This window comes from Pinus tabuliformis, chromosome 2_2 (genome assembly GCF_031772625.1).
Source record: "Pinus tabuliformis cultivar Carrire ecotype Pingquan chromosome 2_2, CPIR1, whole genome shotgun sequence".
Taxonomy (NCBI): Eukaryota; Viridiplantae; Streptophyta; class Pinopsida; order Pinales; family Pinaceae; genus Pinus; species Pinus tabuliformis.
In genome coordinates, this window is record NC_142300.1 from 1,036,526,304 (window position 1) to 1,036,544,864 (window position 18,561).

Consider the following 18,561-nt stretch of genomic DNA (forward strand, 5'->3'; position numbering starts at 1 on the left):
CACAGGCCCAAGCGAAACCCCTCAGCAACAAAGGCATCCCCTTGAAGCCAAAATAGCTCTAATACCAAATTTAGGTTTTAACCCCATACAAAAATTACCTGCATACGAATTCTAAAACATAGAAAATAAACAATGCGATAGCATAACACATAAAGCACATATACACAGAGATTTTCCCTTAGATCCTAAAACCAGGACTACCAGCTTGATTTTTCATTATGTTCCTTTCAATGTTACAATACATATTTATACATGCCAAAGCATCCAATACCATGGACCGAAAAACCATCGCGTTCAAAACCATGGATCGAAAACCAACGTGTCCAAAACCATGTGCGAAAATCATGCACAAAACCATAGGTAGGTCCACCCAACCTAATATAGGGTCCAAAAAAATAATTCCCTGCGACGCTTCCCCAGACCCCGTATAGGGCGGCTACCCGCCCCCCTCACACCTACCTGTGACCCCCCCACTACGCAATCGGCACAACGAAGGGGTCACATTTTGCACTAGGTTTTATGCCAAGTTTTGGGCCATCCTTTGCACCAGGTTTTGTTCCAGATTTTGCATCAAGTTTGGCACCTAATTTTGTTTCACCTACTTTTTCATCCTCTATTGCATCAACTTTTTGCGTCTACACTTGCATCAATTTTTTATCCTCTTTTTCGTCCTTTTTAAAATCATTTTTTTCATTTATTTTTTCATCCTTTTTTACATCCCCTTTGGGCCAAGTTTTGCGTCGAGTTTTATGTCTAGTTTTGCATCTACTTTTATTACATCCACTTCTACATCTTGAAATTACATCAATATTTACATCATCTTTTGAATCTATTATTGTGTCCATTATTGCATCCAATTTTGTTGTGCCACAATTTGTACCAAGTTTAGCACCTACCTTTCCACCCACTTTTGCTTCTAATTTTGCCTCACATTTGCATCCTCATTTACGTCTAGGTTTGTATCGACTTTTACATCTATATTTGCATCCTTTTTTGTATCCACTTTTGTGTCGGGATTTGCATTAGGTTTTCTCTCTATTTTTCCATCTACTTTTGCATCAACTTTTGTTGCATCCACTATTGCACCCATGTTTATGTCCACTTTTTCCTCCCTTTTTTTCATCTTCATTTGCATCAAAGTTTACTTCTTTTTTTCATCTATCATTACATCCACTTTTACATCTAATTTTGGCGTGTCATGATTTTCAAGACGGTTTTCACTTATTGTTGTACCCACGGTTGCTTCCACTTTTGCATCCATGTTTGCATCCTCTTTTGCATCTAATATTTGAATCATATATTGCATCTCCTTTTGCATCCACTTTTGAGTCAAATTTATGCATTGGGTTTTGTGTCTCGTTTTGTATATACTTTTTCACCTACTTCCATTTCACCCATTTTTACATCCAATTGTGTTTCACTTGTTGCACCTATATTTGCATCCACTTTTACATCCCTTTTTTCATCCTTTTTTTCGCAACTAACCCATTAACCCCTAACCTATAATCCCTAAACCCCCTATTCCATAACCCCTTATCCTCCTAAACCCTAACCCTTAACCCTTAACCCTTAACCCATAAATCCACTTAAATCCCATAACCCTTGATCGTTCAACCCCTAAATCCACTTACCCCCAAGACTTTGGTGCATAATTATTAACCCTTGAAGCGCTTAACTAGCACTTATGGTTTTGGGAAGGGGGTTTAAGGGTTTAGGAGTTAAAGGTTAAGGGTAAAGGGTAAAGCGTTAGAGCTTAGGGGGTTGAGGGCCAAGTGTTTGAGGTCTAGGGGGTTTATGGGTTAGTGGTTAATGGCTTAATGCACTAGTACATATGGGTGGAAAACACAACATTATACTCCGACAGTTCGATTGTACTATCATATTTTACTTAAATATTTTGTATCTTTTTTAAAAGCCACGACTTTCATCGGATATTTAACGAACACAATTATCGTTATATATTCACCAACAATTTTTTGTTGGATATTCGATGAACATAATTAATAATATTATTAATAATAAAAATATTCTATGTATGTCATAAATAAAATATTTCAATGTCACCTATGTACATATATATGTATTATATAATGTAGTTATTATATATATATATATATATATATATATATATATATATATATATATATTTATATATATTATATATATTATATATATATATATATATATTATATATATATATATATATATATATATATATATATATATATATATATATATTATATATATATATATATATATATATATATATATATATATATATATATATATATATATATATATATATATATATATATCTATCTATCTATCTATCTATCTATCTATATATATATATATATATATATTGGTAAAAATTGATCCACCTTGGTGGGTTCGAAGTGGGTTTACATTGTTGTCAAGTTGAAACTAATCATCATGATCTTCCTCTTCTCAATAACATTTTTTAGCTTTGCCATATACATGAAATAGAGTTATAATATCACCTCATCTATATATGCCCCATTTATTATGAGATTGAGGGGATGTTCTATAATCTTTATCAATATTTAGATGGGTCATTATCTACATTCTTTCAACACATGTCTAGCCCTTTTTATGAGGGAAGTCATATGATTTTGGTCTTTATATAAGGCCTTATGTGGTATTCCCCTTTTGAACTCTTCCAAGGGGGCTAGCTCCTTCCATGTTTTCCATTCGCTAGGAAATCTCACCCAGAAATTAAACCAATAAATAATCAATCCTATGTTAAAATAAACCAACCTTCTCATTTTTATGATCTCTATGAGCCTTCACCTATGACTATTAAAGTCAATGCCCCCTAACACCTTGAATGGTGGAATAAAAGGCACTGCAATAGTAGGTAAACTCCATTCCCCTTCACATTTGTGAAGACCTCTAGAGACACGTACAATATATATTTCTTTTTTTGACTCAACATGAAGTTTTTATTTTTTCCATTTCCTTTGCATACCCTCCCTTCAAGGCGATCCTCACAAGAAGAGCTAATGGTTTAAATATAATTACAATAAAATGACAACACCTTCTCCTTACAAGGTTTCAAGGGAGGGGTATTGAAAAATAACGATCTTATACCGTATAGCCCTTAATACCTTATCAACACATAAATGAAACAAAAAACTTATTACATGGACTGAAAGATAGATCACATTGTTCAAGGCCAAACCCAAATAGAAAGAATCACACTATGGATTAAGCATTCACATTGTGTTTTGATAAAATCAAGGACCTCCTTTCAAGATTGTGATATTTTTTCAGCATTCTCAAGTGCAAGGTTTAAAACCCACATCAAAAAGGGGATATTTGCACCTTAGCCTTTGCAACCTTTCCCCAAGACAAATCATTCTAATGGACTAGCTTTGATATGTCAAGTCTTGGATTTCGAGTGCCTAATCAATGCTTTTGAGTCAAACTCCCTAGCCCCAACTAAAATTTAGTCCTATTAAATAGAAAACTTGAACAAGCCTCCTAAAAAGAGGCATTTTCCTTCCTTTTGATTGATTTACAACAAACCTCAGTGTCTTTTATTTCTTATCTTCCTCTTCCATTCTCCAAAAAAAATCATTAATATTATTCCATAAACATTTTATATAAGTAAACATTGTAATCATTTTCCTCAACTCACTAGGTACCTTTACACCTTAACCCATGTAAGTGAGCCTAAGTCCATAACATAACCCATCACACACTAAGATGGTTCTAGTTGTCTCTTCAAAACTAGGGCATAAGAGACCTTACAATGCTAAATGGTTAAGTCATCTCAAACTTGTGGGTTTTTTTCCTTCATGGATCACATTATAGCTAGTGCTCATCAAACACAATGCACTAACACCACTAGCACACACCAAAAGTCCAAGATACCCTTAAGATGTGGCATGCACCCAAGCACTTAGAATACACCTCCATAAAATTTACCTTCCACTTTGGAGGTCCGAAAATAGTAATATTCTAAACCAATATGGCCTATTTTTTGGAGTTGTATAATTTTCTCCTTATCAAATCCTTGCACCTCCTTGGAACTCCATGAAAACTATACTCCAATGGTCACCTTACAAGTTCCAGCACATCCTTTTACAACATGACATAACCACTTGTATATGTTGCAACAACCTTTCCAACTTCTTTAGTGGGTTGCAGATCTATTTCAAATTTCTTCTTCATCTTGCAAAGTGGTAGTTCCATGGAGAGGGTATGAACTTCGATCAAGGAATGTTCACTTAGTACCACTGCAACGTTTCCTTCATGCAACTCGTCAGATATCTTAAGTTTTCTTCACAACTTCTCATGGTGCTTAACTTACTTGTATACACCTCTATGTGTGACTATACCCCCTAACCTCTCTAATTATTCCACCTATTAAAACCTTGTTAGAGTATTCTTAGATGTGCATTCATGCCTCAATCAAAACATAACACTAGAATCCCAAATGTGCATGCTCGTTCCATCTTTTAATGTCTCGTTGAAAGCACATTATCACACTACTTAAAATGTAATGTTAAAATCTTAAGGAAAAGCACCTACTTTGCTTATTACAACCTTAAAATATGTGAGTGACTAGGAGAGAACTCCATTTTCTCAAGATGAAAACGTAGGGTCTTACAACCCCATTCAGACAACAATTTGAATATATTTAACCTAAAGAAGGATACACACCCTATTCCTTCCAAAATTTTCATATAACTTTTAAGAAACTAACACTTGATTCTAACAATTAAATCCACTTACTATATACCCTCTTTTGTTTGTACCCACCTAATATGCAAGGACAATTAAATGTTTTAAATACAACCAAGTTAAGAACACTTGTTTCCCTAAGGCTCTGCTTCCATAAACTTTAAGAGAAAAATCATTGCATAGAAACCGTAACCTTAAAATTAAATTATTATAAATACCACCTAATATGTTAACAAAAACATGTAAAAACCCTTAGTTTCTTAAATACAACAAAAATATGATGTAAATTAAAATCAACTATTCTCTTTATTGTTGTTTCATGATTTGAATTTTCAATGTTTCTGAAAATGTTGAGCGCTAATTTTTTTACAAAACCCTCCTATTAACTTTGCTTTAAAACACCCCCCCCCAACCCAACTTCATTTACGATATCTGTTCACTTTTCACAAAGACGAAGTGAAAATGAGATCAAAAAATGTTGTGAATTGGGGTTTTACCATTACCAAACCCAATATCAAACCTCACCATGGGATCTTCATTCCATTGGCGGTGCCAAGGTATTCCATTTTTAACTTCAATGCGTTTTCTCCCCACATTCAGCCTTCCACAAAGAGAGTACATGCAATTCAAGTCTCTCGTTCAAAATCCATTGTTTTTTTTTGTAGCCACACTTGAATATTTTGGCTTTAATTTATGTGTTGTATTATTTTACTATTTATAAGGATGGAAATGGAATTTGATGAATTGAAGAGGTCATTTAACATAGTAAAGGAGCAGGATCAAAATACATGAGTAAGAGGCTTAGATTCTTAGAAGGCCAACTTTGCGGCCACCAAGGCCATTGTGAGAATCCTCCACACCTCACTCAACCCTAATGCAATGGACAAGATATGCCAGAGTACCGATGATGATGTCACAATTAGTAAGATCATGTTCCATTATTTCATTCACTATTTCATGATCGGTGAAAACCCTTAAAAATTATGAAAATAAGGAGAATTTACTTTTAAAAAGTTTGATTGCTAAGTATAAATTACTCTAAAAAATTTGTAGATATTATGCAAGGAGTGAAATAAACAAATATTTTGTGATATTCTCACTCTTTCTCACAAAATACGAGGCCCATCGAGCTGGATTCTCTACATACGATGTTGCCTGCCTATGAAAGTTGTTGAAATTGGTGAATGTGTTGAGATGTTACTAACATTGAGACATAGATTCTTTTTAGGGATCTACTTCATGTAGAGGTACTTTTAGAAGGGATTGGTCCCTTCAAACCATACCAATTTTTACACTTTCAGAGATCAGACTTTTTCATATCAGTTTAATATTTTGTATTGAAAAACTAGTCCTAATTTACTTGTTCATTAACTTTAATAACAATTATAGGTCAACTCCAGCAAAATTAAAACGTCAACAAATTTGTGGGTTAGGTTTGCCTTGCTCCAAATACTATCACGCATGTATATATAATCACATATCTTCCTTTTTAGAGCTTGATCTGCTGAACAAAGAGGTCCATTTCATGCATAGTTCTGTCCTAGACCTCCTTATCAGCACTCATAGACAATAATATTCTTAATTCATTAGCTGTGTGCACCGTAGGGTCCCTGTTGGTTTTTATGTTTTGATGGAGAAACCTTTGACAACACGACTTTTACCATAGAGATGTTGATGTTGGATATAAATCTCCAGAGGTGTCATACACTAGACATATAAATGGCTATTGTATATCACAACAAGAAGCACTAACTTATGAAGATGTGGCAGACCATAAAATTTGTTCATTGAATCCATTTATTATTATTTCATGGTAGGATTCAACCAAAGGTCAAACATGAATACATCAACTTTATTCATTAGTTCCATCCTTACTCCTATACCTTCAAAATTTTCTAAGGGCAAGTGTTGGAAAATTGATTAGGGTAGAATGTTTAACTTTACATTTTCCTTTCTTGACATTTATCTATGATTATTAGGTTCTTCTTAACTTGATTATGCTTATGTTCTTCTCATCAAATAAATGCCAAGACATCGAAGATAAAATGAACACAAGATATAGTCTCCACGTGAGGGAAAAACCAGAACTTTGGGAAAGCCCGAACAATCTCCTTCTTTTAGAATCAAATCAAAATGAGACCTCTAAGACCCAAATTTCAAAGCCCAACCTCCTCCAAGCTTCAAGTATTTCTTTCAAGAGTCAAAGTCCAAATCAAGAAGTCTCTCTTCTACAATTTTAGGGTCTCGACCCTCTGAACATATCCTCCCACCTCGATCTATATGGGTGACTGCCACTTCGATCTTATATGGGTGACTGCCACTTTGGTCTTATATGAGTGACTGTAACTCGGATCATCCTACAACTTCAATCTTGAATGGGTGAATTCAACAGAAAAATAGTGAATTGTCCAAGGCTACTTCTTTGACATGTTTCTCGTTGTCCTTATGCTCCTATTCACCTCAGATTGAACCACACATTTATTTTTCAAATGAGTCAAGCTCTTCATCAATATATACACTTCTTTGAAGGTCGAATGCTTCATCTTCAAGGCCGACTTGAGCAAGGTAAGGCCGACTCAAGCTTGGAGGGGTATAATGGCGTATGCATCAGCTACATGATTACAATTTTACGAATAAGTTCTTTATATTAACACTTAGACTCATGATGATCCTAGAAGCATTTTAATTAATGCTTGACCTAATGAAAAAATGTAATAAGCATGAAACCCATGCAAAAAATAAATTTTCTTTCTTCTTTACATCATATGAAAATAATGAAGACTGAACCTAGTTACTTTTCCAACACTCCCTCTTAACCAGGGAGGTATTCATAATGACCCAAAAAATACATCTCAAATTGAAATATTCTCATAAGAAGGGATCCAGATCGATAAGCATCACTTATCATAGCCAACATAATCACATTACCCAAGGCCTTGATAGGTACACTCTATCTCTCACAAGATTAGAGCACAATGGTGGGATGCATTTCATACGACACCATACTGCCTCATCATGATACATAATCCACCTAGGATACTTGGATTAATTCTACCATCAGACCATTATTATGTAAGTCCATGTGACATATGATCTTCATCCTAATCCATCACATTACATGACTCAACAATATCTGTCCAATATGCTTATCCAATCCAACATTCTCCTTATCCATGTCCATGTACTTGACTTAAGACATCAATCCTAATCCATCAGATTACTTGACACAAGGAGAACCAAACAAGTAATCATTCTTCCTATCCATGATGCATGCACTAGAATTACGATTGTTAACCTTGGCCTAGTACATGACACAGGGAGAACCATGGTCCAACCATACTCAATTAGGAAGGATAACCCTATTCTCCTTTTAATCAGAGAATAGATCTTGCTTCTATTCAAGGAGACTCCTTTTACTCCCTCTCAAACCTAGAGGATATTGCCGACATTACAGTCACAAGTCCTCTTACTTGTATTTTATAAAAGTACATGGTTCCCTCTTTCCACTCCATCTCGTAGTACAAACCATGCTTCCTTTCATGGTATTATGAATTATGGATCCATCTTCTCATGACAAATTCCAAGTCATCCATTTTTCACATCACTTTTCATCTTGGCTTTATCAATGAATGCTTTCTATCGGGCCTTCCCAAACTTCAAGCTAATCATGGCTTCCTCGTGAAAGTGATCTTCCTTCTTGACCTTCAATTTATCTTATCACACTGCTACCTTCCAATCCCAAGATGAGCACATCTTGATCTTCATAGTTGTCAGGTGTCATAGATTGAGCTCCTCTCAATATTCTTCAAGTATTTCATCCACACAAATTAACTTGCCTCAACTATCATCATGAATAATTGTAACATTTCTCTAGGTAGAAAAAAAGCATGTTAAGCAAATAACCAATAATAGATGTTAAAAACAAATTTACCTCACATGACGACCTTCTCAACGAGTCATCAACATATTCATAGACCATCTCCATACAATTATACCTTTATCGATCAGAGTGTCCAAGGATCCATCTTGATTACCAAGTTACCATTTTCTTTCAAAGATCATGTTAGATGTTGAACATTTAGATTCTAACGAGAAAATATCAATACTCCATTTTTTCTAGAGTAATTCAACTTCATTTTTCTAGGCATCATAAAAAATATTGGTAACATTTATATAAGTCCTATTCAAAATTTATCTTTAAATATGAATTACGGTGCTTTATTTCAATCATCTAGCTATTAGACCTTAAATGATTCAACATCTCATTTTCAAAGAGAAATGGATCTCTATCCTTGTGAGACTACAACCTGACCACCTGCACCTTATCATCCTTATGTGTCACAATGCTTCCTTAAGAAACTCCAAAGTGATGGTTCTTTATAGGATCTTGAGGATCCCCCTTAGCAAAAATGACTATCTCTGACATAATGTTAGAAAATGAAAGGATGATACTTATGCAAGTTGATCTCATATTTTTCATTTCCGAAAGACTAGATGATTTAACTAGGCAGACTCTAGACATGCTATTATCACATGATGCCATACTAAATAAAAAATACAATAATGCAACCTTGTTCCATTAATGAACTTGTTTACAAGGTCTTTACGGTTCCCTCCGTCCATCATGTTCACCAAATCAAAATATTTCTTTGTTTATCCTTCTCATTTTGCTTCCTTCATGGTGTACTTGCATTAGTCACTCCAAGAAAAATGTAGAACCACAAGAGCATAATGACTAGTCTTGTCAATCTAGGGATTTCATGGAGTCTTAGAGGGTGAGCTCCTAGGGTTTTCAAGTACAAAACCTAACCATCTTTAGGGACATGATGTCATTCCTTAGAATTAATTTAATTCCATCCTTAATATATACCCTAGACTACCTACAAACCCTACAAATCAAGAGTTAGGGTTTCTGTGAGGGAACAAGTAGATTAGGGTTAGGGTGTTTATATGACTAGGGTTTCTAAATACAAACTAGGGTTTACAAATACTAGTTACCAACAACTTTCAACAAGATGAAGACTACAAAACCTTAGAATCAAATATGTCACAAAAACCCTAATACAACTCATGTAAGGCCGTATATGCATAAAAACAAGTATTCATACCTCAAGGAATACATACCTTAGTCCTCCATGATCACAAGAATCTACTACAAATTCCTTCTACTTTTTCTCACAAGACATAGCCACTTCCATTGCTATCATGATATTTCTTATTGATACCAAGATGCTAAAGCCAACTTTTGACTTCCAATGATCTTTAGAATGCCAAGCAATATCACTTTTTCAAGAGACTATTTTTTGCTCTTCCACTATGTCTGGTTAGAATTATCCTGTAGGTGTTGTACATTTCTTCAAACTATACTCCAATTATAGCTTCTTTCTTGAAACAAACCTTGAGTTATATATGTCAATCTCCCCTATTTTTGATGATAAGAATTTTATTCTACAATGTTGTCCCTCTAGTTAGGGCTCACCATGGTTACTATAGAAGAACTATGATGTTGCAGTCTTGTATCTTTTAATAAGTTGTCTTACTTCAAATATTTGATTCCAAAGGAAATTAGGTCTTAGTATAGGACTGTGGTCTTGCCATAGAGATTCTCTATGTAAGAAATTCAACTCTTCTAGGCTCCTTGATCAGTTTTCTCTATTACATGGGGCATACCTTTCTCCATTTTGCACACAACCATTGTACCACCTCTACAACTTTTGGACTTCTAAAACTTCTCTTATACAATTTTAGATTTCTTAAATACTATTGTCTCTTCAGCCTACTTGTACAAAGAAATATACTTTAGAACCAAGCTCTGATTTGGTCCAAATTTTGCCTTCAATCATAGTCAGGGATCCAAACTTGGCGTACAAGATAGATAATGTTCTTCACCAAATTTGTACATAACTTATCTCCTTGACCTGCAATCTCTCAAGTTTGTGCCCAAAATTCTTCTAGCTAGCTTCTCTAGCCTCCTCCTTAATTTGGCCTTTAAGAGAGAATCCTATTGCATTGTTTAATATAAGTATGATCATATTCTTTCTTTAGTGCTCGGGTGCTTCAAACCAAATCAGGAAATTGTCTTTTCTTCTCCTCTTGATGTAGAATTTCCATGAAATTATGTTCTGCTGATAAGAACAATCTGAAAAAAAACACTTTCTTTTCTCATAAACACAGAATTTCTCTAGTCAATTTGCAGTGGAATTGGGAAGAAAAATAAAAACATGATCACACCAATGAACAACACAATTTTTACAGGGAACCCAATTAGGGAAACCCCATGCTTCATTATTTAGAATTTATTGAAGAAAATTGAGCAGTAGATCTCTTACAATACAACTGTTTCAATCTAAAAACAACCTTGCTTTCCCTGCTTAAACTAAGCTTGAAACCTTGTGCAAGAATTTTGATCTATGCTTCCTTACTCAAGGAATTCATCCTTATCCAATTCCCACAAGCCTTTCCTAGGCTCGTACTCCTCTCACAAGCTCCACACATGATATTGTGCTTCTTATTTCTTGGTCTCAACAACTCGTGCTCACCAAAACAATGATTAAACGTGTGCCTTTGTTCCTTCTTTTAAAGCAATTCAAATGGTTAAAATTAGTTAATTTTCTAATTAAGGAAAGTTTATTTATGATTTATGAGTTAGCATGAATTAACTAATCATGTAGCTCGTCCTATTTCAAGTGAACCACTTGAAACTCAATCACTCGTGCCTTTCCTCGGTCAACTCACACTAAAAGATGAAAAGAGTGACCTTCAATATCAACACATTAGTTAACTTCCACCTAAATTATCCTAATTTTTAGGGATTGATTACTAAATTATAGGAACAAGTCCTAATTTACAGGGAATATCCTAATTTTAGGAACTCAAGCCATCCACAAGAAGGAACTTGTTATGGATACTATGATTAAAGGCACAAATCAAGGAACCCTTTTCTCACTAATATTTTCAACACTTGATCTACTTGGTCATCTGGGGCATGTGAAGTCTTTTGGTTTTTCATCCCTATTATTCAAGGAGACTCATTCAATAGAGATCTTCCAGTTTCCTATCACTTTGACCTTAGCTCAGATACCATGTTGAAAAATTGATTAGGGCAACATGTTTAACTTTACAATTTCCTTTCTTGACATTTATATGTGATTATTAGGTTCTCCTTAACTTGATTATGATTATGTTCTTCTCATAAAATAAATGCCAAAACAACAAAGATCAAGTGAACATAAGATATAGGCTCCACACTAAGGAAATAGCCCACAACTTGGGGAAAACATGAGCAATCTTCTTCTTTTAGAATCAAATTGAAATGAGACCTCTAAGACCCAAATACAATAGCCCAAGCACCTCCAAGCTTCAAGTGTCTCTTTCAAGAATCAAATTCCAAATCAAGAAGTCTCTCTTCTACACTTTCAGGGTCGCAGCCCTCAGAACATATCCTCCCACTTCGCTCTATATGGGTGACTTCCACTTTGGTCTTATATGAGTGACTGTAACTCAGATCATCCTGCAACTTCGATCTTGAATGGGTGACTTCAACAACAAAAAATAGTGAACTGTCCAAGGTTTCTTATTTCATATGTTTCTCATTGTCCTTATGCTCCTTTTCACTTCATATTAACCTGTGCATTTATTTTTAAAATGAGTTGATCTATTCATTAATATATGCACTTCTTTGAAGGGAAAATGCTTCATCTTCGAGGAAAACTTGAGAAAGCTAAGGCTGACTCAAGCGTGGAGGGGCATAATGGCTTGTACATCAGTTACATGATTACAATTTTCCAAATAAGTTCTTTACATTGACACATAGACTCATGATGATCCTAGAATCAATTTAAGTAATGCTTGACCTAATTACAAAATGTAATAAGAATGAAACCCATGCCAAAATTATTTTTTTCTTTCTTCTTTACATCATACCACAATAATGAGATCGAACCTAATTACTTTTCCAACAGAAAGTCAGGTTGTTTGGATTACTTGGCATGAATGCTATAGTGGATGCAACTCACTTCTTTGGAGGCATAGACCCATCCTCTACACTTGTTATGTTTATCCAAAATACGCTTATATGTTGCAGCCTCCAATAGCCTTTGAAATGATTTCCTGAAACTTCAGATATGGGCCAAAAATACCCTGAATTTAAGATTAATGGTATCTCTAATGCCTCCATAATTGAGTGTTACACTCGGTGTGGAATCCTATAGTTCCTGGCACAACTTTGTTTTTTACAATAACTACCTTCTTTCTGCTTTTCTGTTCTCAAGAGGTATATTGAGGAAAATTAGAGCCTAAACAATGCCTAGTGTAACCCTCACTCAAGATTTCAAGGTCAATCTCTTACCACTATTATCTACAAAGTGTAACATATCATGGAGAGTTCCATTTTCGAGATATTCATAAATAAAGAGGGGCTTCCCATGCTCTATAAAGTTATTGCATTTTCCATACTACAATTCTGCTATATGGCTCAATAAGAAAGCTCTATGTCTTCAACCTTCAAGTAAAACGACATGAAAGGTGTCCAATAATAAATCATTCCATTGTTCCAGTGTTCTATGATTTTCTCTTTTCATCAATATTGATCAATAAATGTTACAATCACTTCTTGTGTTGGCATGGTTTTCCTTAGCAAAATTGAGCGAGTGGACTATTCCAAAGTGCACCCAGTTTCAACCTCCATAAGTGATTGAAGGGGTGGAGAGAAAGGTGATGCCTTGCTTGGAACAAGAGGTTTTGGTGCACCATCCAACCTATAAAGGCTCTTCAGTGCAACCTAAACATCAAATAATATCCTCTAAAGTGGTCGTTGTACTCTAAAGCATCTAAGGCATCACTCAGGAGAAGTTCCAAAGTGGAAACTTAAAGGGTTGTCCCTTCCTTCAAAAAAGGTTGTAAGTAATATCAAAGTAGACCAATGGGCTTTGATAGACAACTCCAACTCCAAGTCACCATACAAGCGTTCACATTAGTGCTATAAAAATTATTCTGAAGTATTACATCCTACACCAATTCCTAAGATGGATACCCAAAGGGGTTATAGTATGAGCTGCTCAGTTTTCATTGCCACATTTAAGACTTTTGAAAGGGATCAGTCCCTTCAAACCAAACCAATTTTTATGCTTTCACAAGTCGGCCTTGTTCTTATCAGTTTATATTTTGTATTGAAAATCTAGTCCTCCTTTACTTGTTCAATAACGCCAAGAACAATTATAGGTCAACTCCAGCAAATTGTCAACAAAGTTGTGAGTTAGGTTTTCCTTGCTCCAAATACTATCACATGTATATATAATCACATATTTTCTTGATCTGCTGAATAAAAAGGTTTGATACCTATATAATTCTATCGCAGACCTCCATATTAGCACTCATAGACAATGATATTCTTAATTATTCAACTGTATGCACCTTAGGGTCCTTGTTGGTTACTATATTTTGATGGAGCAATCCCTGACAACACACCTTTTACCATAGAGATGATGTTGTTTAACAGCAAACTCCCTAGTTGTCTTACACCGGAAATATAAATGGTTGCCAAACTCCCTAGACCCTAAACTCTGTGCATTCAATCCACTAGTCCAAATATGTGAAGACTAGAGGGCTTGCTCAAAACCATATCGGAATTTCTCTCATCTTCAAATTTTGAACTATAAACCTTTCTTCATTCTGCAATCATAATCTTCCACCGTAGATAATAATAGGTGTTGAAATCTCATCAGGGGTTTCTCTCTTTGAATCGGAAGCCTCTTCAATGATTAATCAAGACATCACCATGTCTTACATATCACTTTTCATGATAAGATGGATCCTTCACACCAAACTTGCTAAGAAATTTTTCTATCATTTCTATCTCTTTTATGTCTATACTGGACCCAACCCTAGTATAGGGTGTTCCTCACCCAATACAGTTTCAAAAGACCCACTTTCTAGTTCTAAATGGTGGAATTCTTTGAAAACATATCCTTCAAATTTTCCAAATGTCACACCAAAGTCTTCAGATATATGCTCATCAACCTCATCCTCAAGGTATTCAACTGTCATACTATGACCTTTACAAATATCTCATCCATCTTTTATTAAAAAGGTGTTTTTCAATTATATCATCATCATTGGTCTCTTCATCACTGTCTGATTCATTTGAGGATGTTTCATCTGAATCATAATCAATTTCCTTCACAGATTCCTAGGTCTTCTCTATAGGATCCTTTTGTCCTCGCAAATTTCCCACAACTTCCTAATCCAGACAACCAAAGAACTGCACCTCTAGGCTCTACTCTACGCAATCCTGACACTAGCTGAAATGCTCCCTTAGCCAACTGCGTCAACCCTCTTGGTCTCTGCGTGGCTCTGCGTGAGCCTTTTCTACCTTCCTCAGCCTCTGCACTGGCCTTTCTCTGGCCCAGGCATGTAAAGACAAAAGGGGAGGAATTAACTTATGTCAAACCCAAAACATTATAATTCAAATAATATCAAGGGTGGAACCCCATTGATTTTGGTGTGAAACTAAATGAAATCAACACATAATAAACTTCCAAAGTTATGATTAAATATGTCAAAACAACATAGAAACTTCACAAATTTGTGATAATACGCCAATGTTTCCTTCACTCCTACTTGAGGGGTCCTTGCATCACTACGTGGAATACCCAAATTCTTCACTATGAGGATTTAGAGGCACTATGCAGAGTTTACAAGCGAAAGTGAATTTCCTTTGTTGTTTTGTCCCAAATTACACTGAACTTGCCAAGGGATTTACTTGATTGTTAAAGAACGGGATCAATCGATGTGATCTAACTGAGGTGTCTATAAATTCCTTAACAAAGGCTTGCCAAATATTGAGGAATGTTATCATTTTGCTACAATTCAATCAGCCATAGTCAACTGTCTCTTCGGCCCAGCAACTGATTTGGCCTCGCGCAAGGTATCTTGAAGCCACTTAGGCTTCCTCTTCCCTAAGCATACCTCTCCCATCAGTGTGAAAGAATCCCCATCATCATCAGAAGCCTTAACTACTGAAAGTGTTCCACAACTCCTGCTTGATATTCTTTGACGAGGATCCTCATCGAGTATAACTATCAATTGTATCTTGAAAATACACTTTATAATATGATGGAAAAGTGGTCTGACTATGATGCATGGAGAACCTCAAATTTGGTCTGAAAAATGATGTTAGAATAATTCTTGTGTCTAGATTCATGCCCAGAGAATTCATAATGTCTTCTCGAACACAATGTGTAGCTGTAGTAGTAAGTTCCATAATCGGTATATGATTCTTTATTGACTCAATGTTGCTTGCCTGGAAATTTTATCTCAGTACTGACAAGCATCTGTAATCAGGTCGAAAATCATGACCCCATTTTGACACATAATGAACTCCGTCAATAGAAAAAAGAGTAATACCACGACTTGCTGCAAGATTATGTAATGGCCCAATTACTCATAGAATTGTCTTTGGATAGACTTATATAATGCCATACATGCTTTCCACAGCTCTATCCTCAATGCTTTTGTTAACTTGCCCTGAACATACGAAACTAGCAGAAAATCAATTTCTTTCTAGCTTCAAGAATTGATCATGCGTAAGGCTGATTAATGGAGATACCACCACTACAAATATCCCAGTCAATAATGTACGAAGATGGAATCAAAGGTATTTGGTTGAGCCTGTTGCTACAAGAACAAGGCAGTCTTGATGACATGCCCATGCCTTCAAAGCCTCTTTTTGAAAGCGCTTCAATTCTTTATAGCCAACACATTGTTGTAAAAGAGTTTTTTCTTTCCGTTCCCAACCCAGGTATGTGTCTTATAAAGGATCAGTGCGTAAACTGTGGCCACAGAATTCATCTTGAAACAAATGCAGTTGCCTAGTATCATTTCTAGTTACATAACTAGACAATAAAGTTTCACAACTGTCCATAGATCCAAACTCATCATGTCTTCCAGTACGTTTGAATTTCTCTGTAATCAGAGAATGATTTGTTGCCTACAAGACACTATGAGAGACATGATTTTTTTTTCAACATCACATTCTTCTCTAGAATGAATGTTGGGAAGATTATTTTGACCATTCTTCATATTATACCAATCTCTCCTAGCAATAGAAGGATTTCCTGCCAAAATGAAATCTATGGCATGGTTTACTAACTTCCCAACAACTTCTAACGCTTCCAATGCAACATTGAATTCAAAACCCATAGAAATCAATTTAGAAAGCACCACATCCTTAGATAAAATGTTTTTCTATTCCATGTCACAATACTGTGGGCTTTCCATACCTACAAAGGTTTATTCTAATTACACATCATGGGTTATGCATCACAGGCAGCTCCAAGTATGGAATTGTGTAAAACGAAGAGTAATATTATTGTAGTGGAAGAAATTATGTCTTCTTACACTTCATTTGAGTTTTTCATGCTCTTCATCTTAGTTTCCTGTCAATCTATAGAAGAAAGTTGGGGGTTTCAAGTCTTTAGCCTTCATTATCTCCAAGCCATACTTCAGGGGTTTCTTTCAAAGCCTAATCTTATGTTATCCACCAAGCCCTAACAAGGGTTCCTAGGGTTTCCTCTAAACCATAGGATTCTTTTAAGTCTCCCCCATATTTACTTTCTTCCCTCAATGATGTCTTCAAAGGGGTGATATTCATGACTTTTATTTAGCCCACTTGTGATACCATGTTAAATTTCTTAGGGCTAATGTTGTTCTTTGCTTTGGTAATTGCATTACATATTTATTCACCCCATAAAATTATCATATCAAATGCAATTATGTAGAAAGAACAATATCATCAATAATGCAATGGAAATAACAGCAGAAGAAAAATGAGTACACATAGAGAAACCAAGATTTGGTCGGAGACCAAGGTCAAAACCCCACGAGGGGGAAAACCCATAATTATTCTTCTTCCATAAGATTTCATAGAAAATCCAACAGAGGGGATCAAATTACAAATTTCATAAGACTTATTCACAACTTTGTTTGTGAACAAGTTACATGGATAGTGCAACTGATATCAAAATTTCATCATATAGTTAATAGGTATTTCACCATGTAAATGCCACCACAGGGCTACAATGCTTCCATATATATAATTTGGATACTAATGATGCCAATAAAGTTGAACATACAACCCTATTACTGAGTGATACTACACTGATCATACTGCAACCATGTATAATGGTGGACTCTACTGAAGAATGACTAGAATCAAACATTCGTATAACACAGAGATACCATTGCAAAACCATACGGCCATATCATATGAATCACAAAGGAACTGAACCACACATGTTGCAGAGATATATTATACCAATCTTAGATATCATAATTTTGACACCATTCATTGGATAGACCGCAGATATTATATCCATCGCAAGGATACTATTCCAGACTATTCATCACATAGTTACTTAGATCACTCACAAGATTCATTACTATATGCAATAGTCGATAGCCAATTGTTAATATTTCTGAGCTAGTGTCATCAATATATATGTGCTAGGAAAAGTTCTAAAATAAAATGCCAAGTGAAGTTTTGTTCTGAGATGCCACGTGATGTGCTGTATAGAGACTATATCACTGACATCCATGTGATGCAATGAGATCATATTACTATGCCACCAATGTGAGATATAGAGACCATACCATGGTTCCATCTATGCGATGCAATATAGAATCTTGATCCATGCAAAGATAACAAGTGGTAGATTTATCAAGTGCGAGCCATGAACAAATGAACCAAGCTGAACCATAAAGATATATTGAAATCGAATATGTATCAAACCTCCTGTGACAGATCTTCCATTTTTAGAGATAAAAGTGAATCCAAATAAAAACAATGATGCCCAA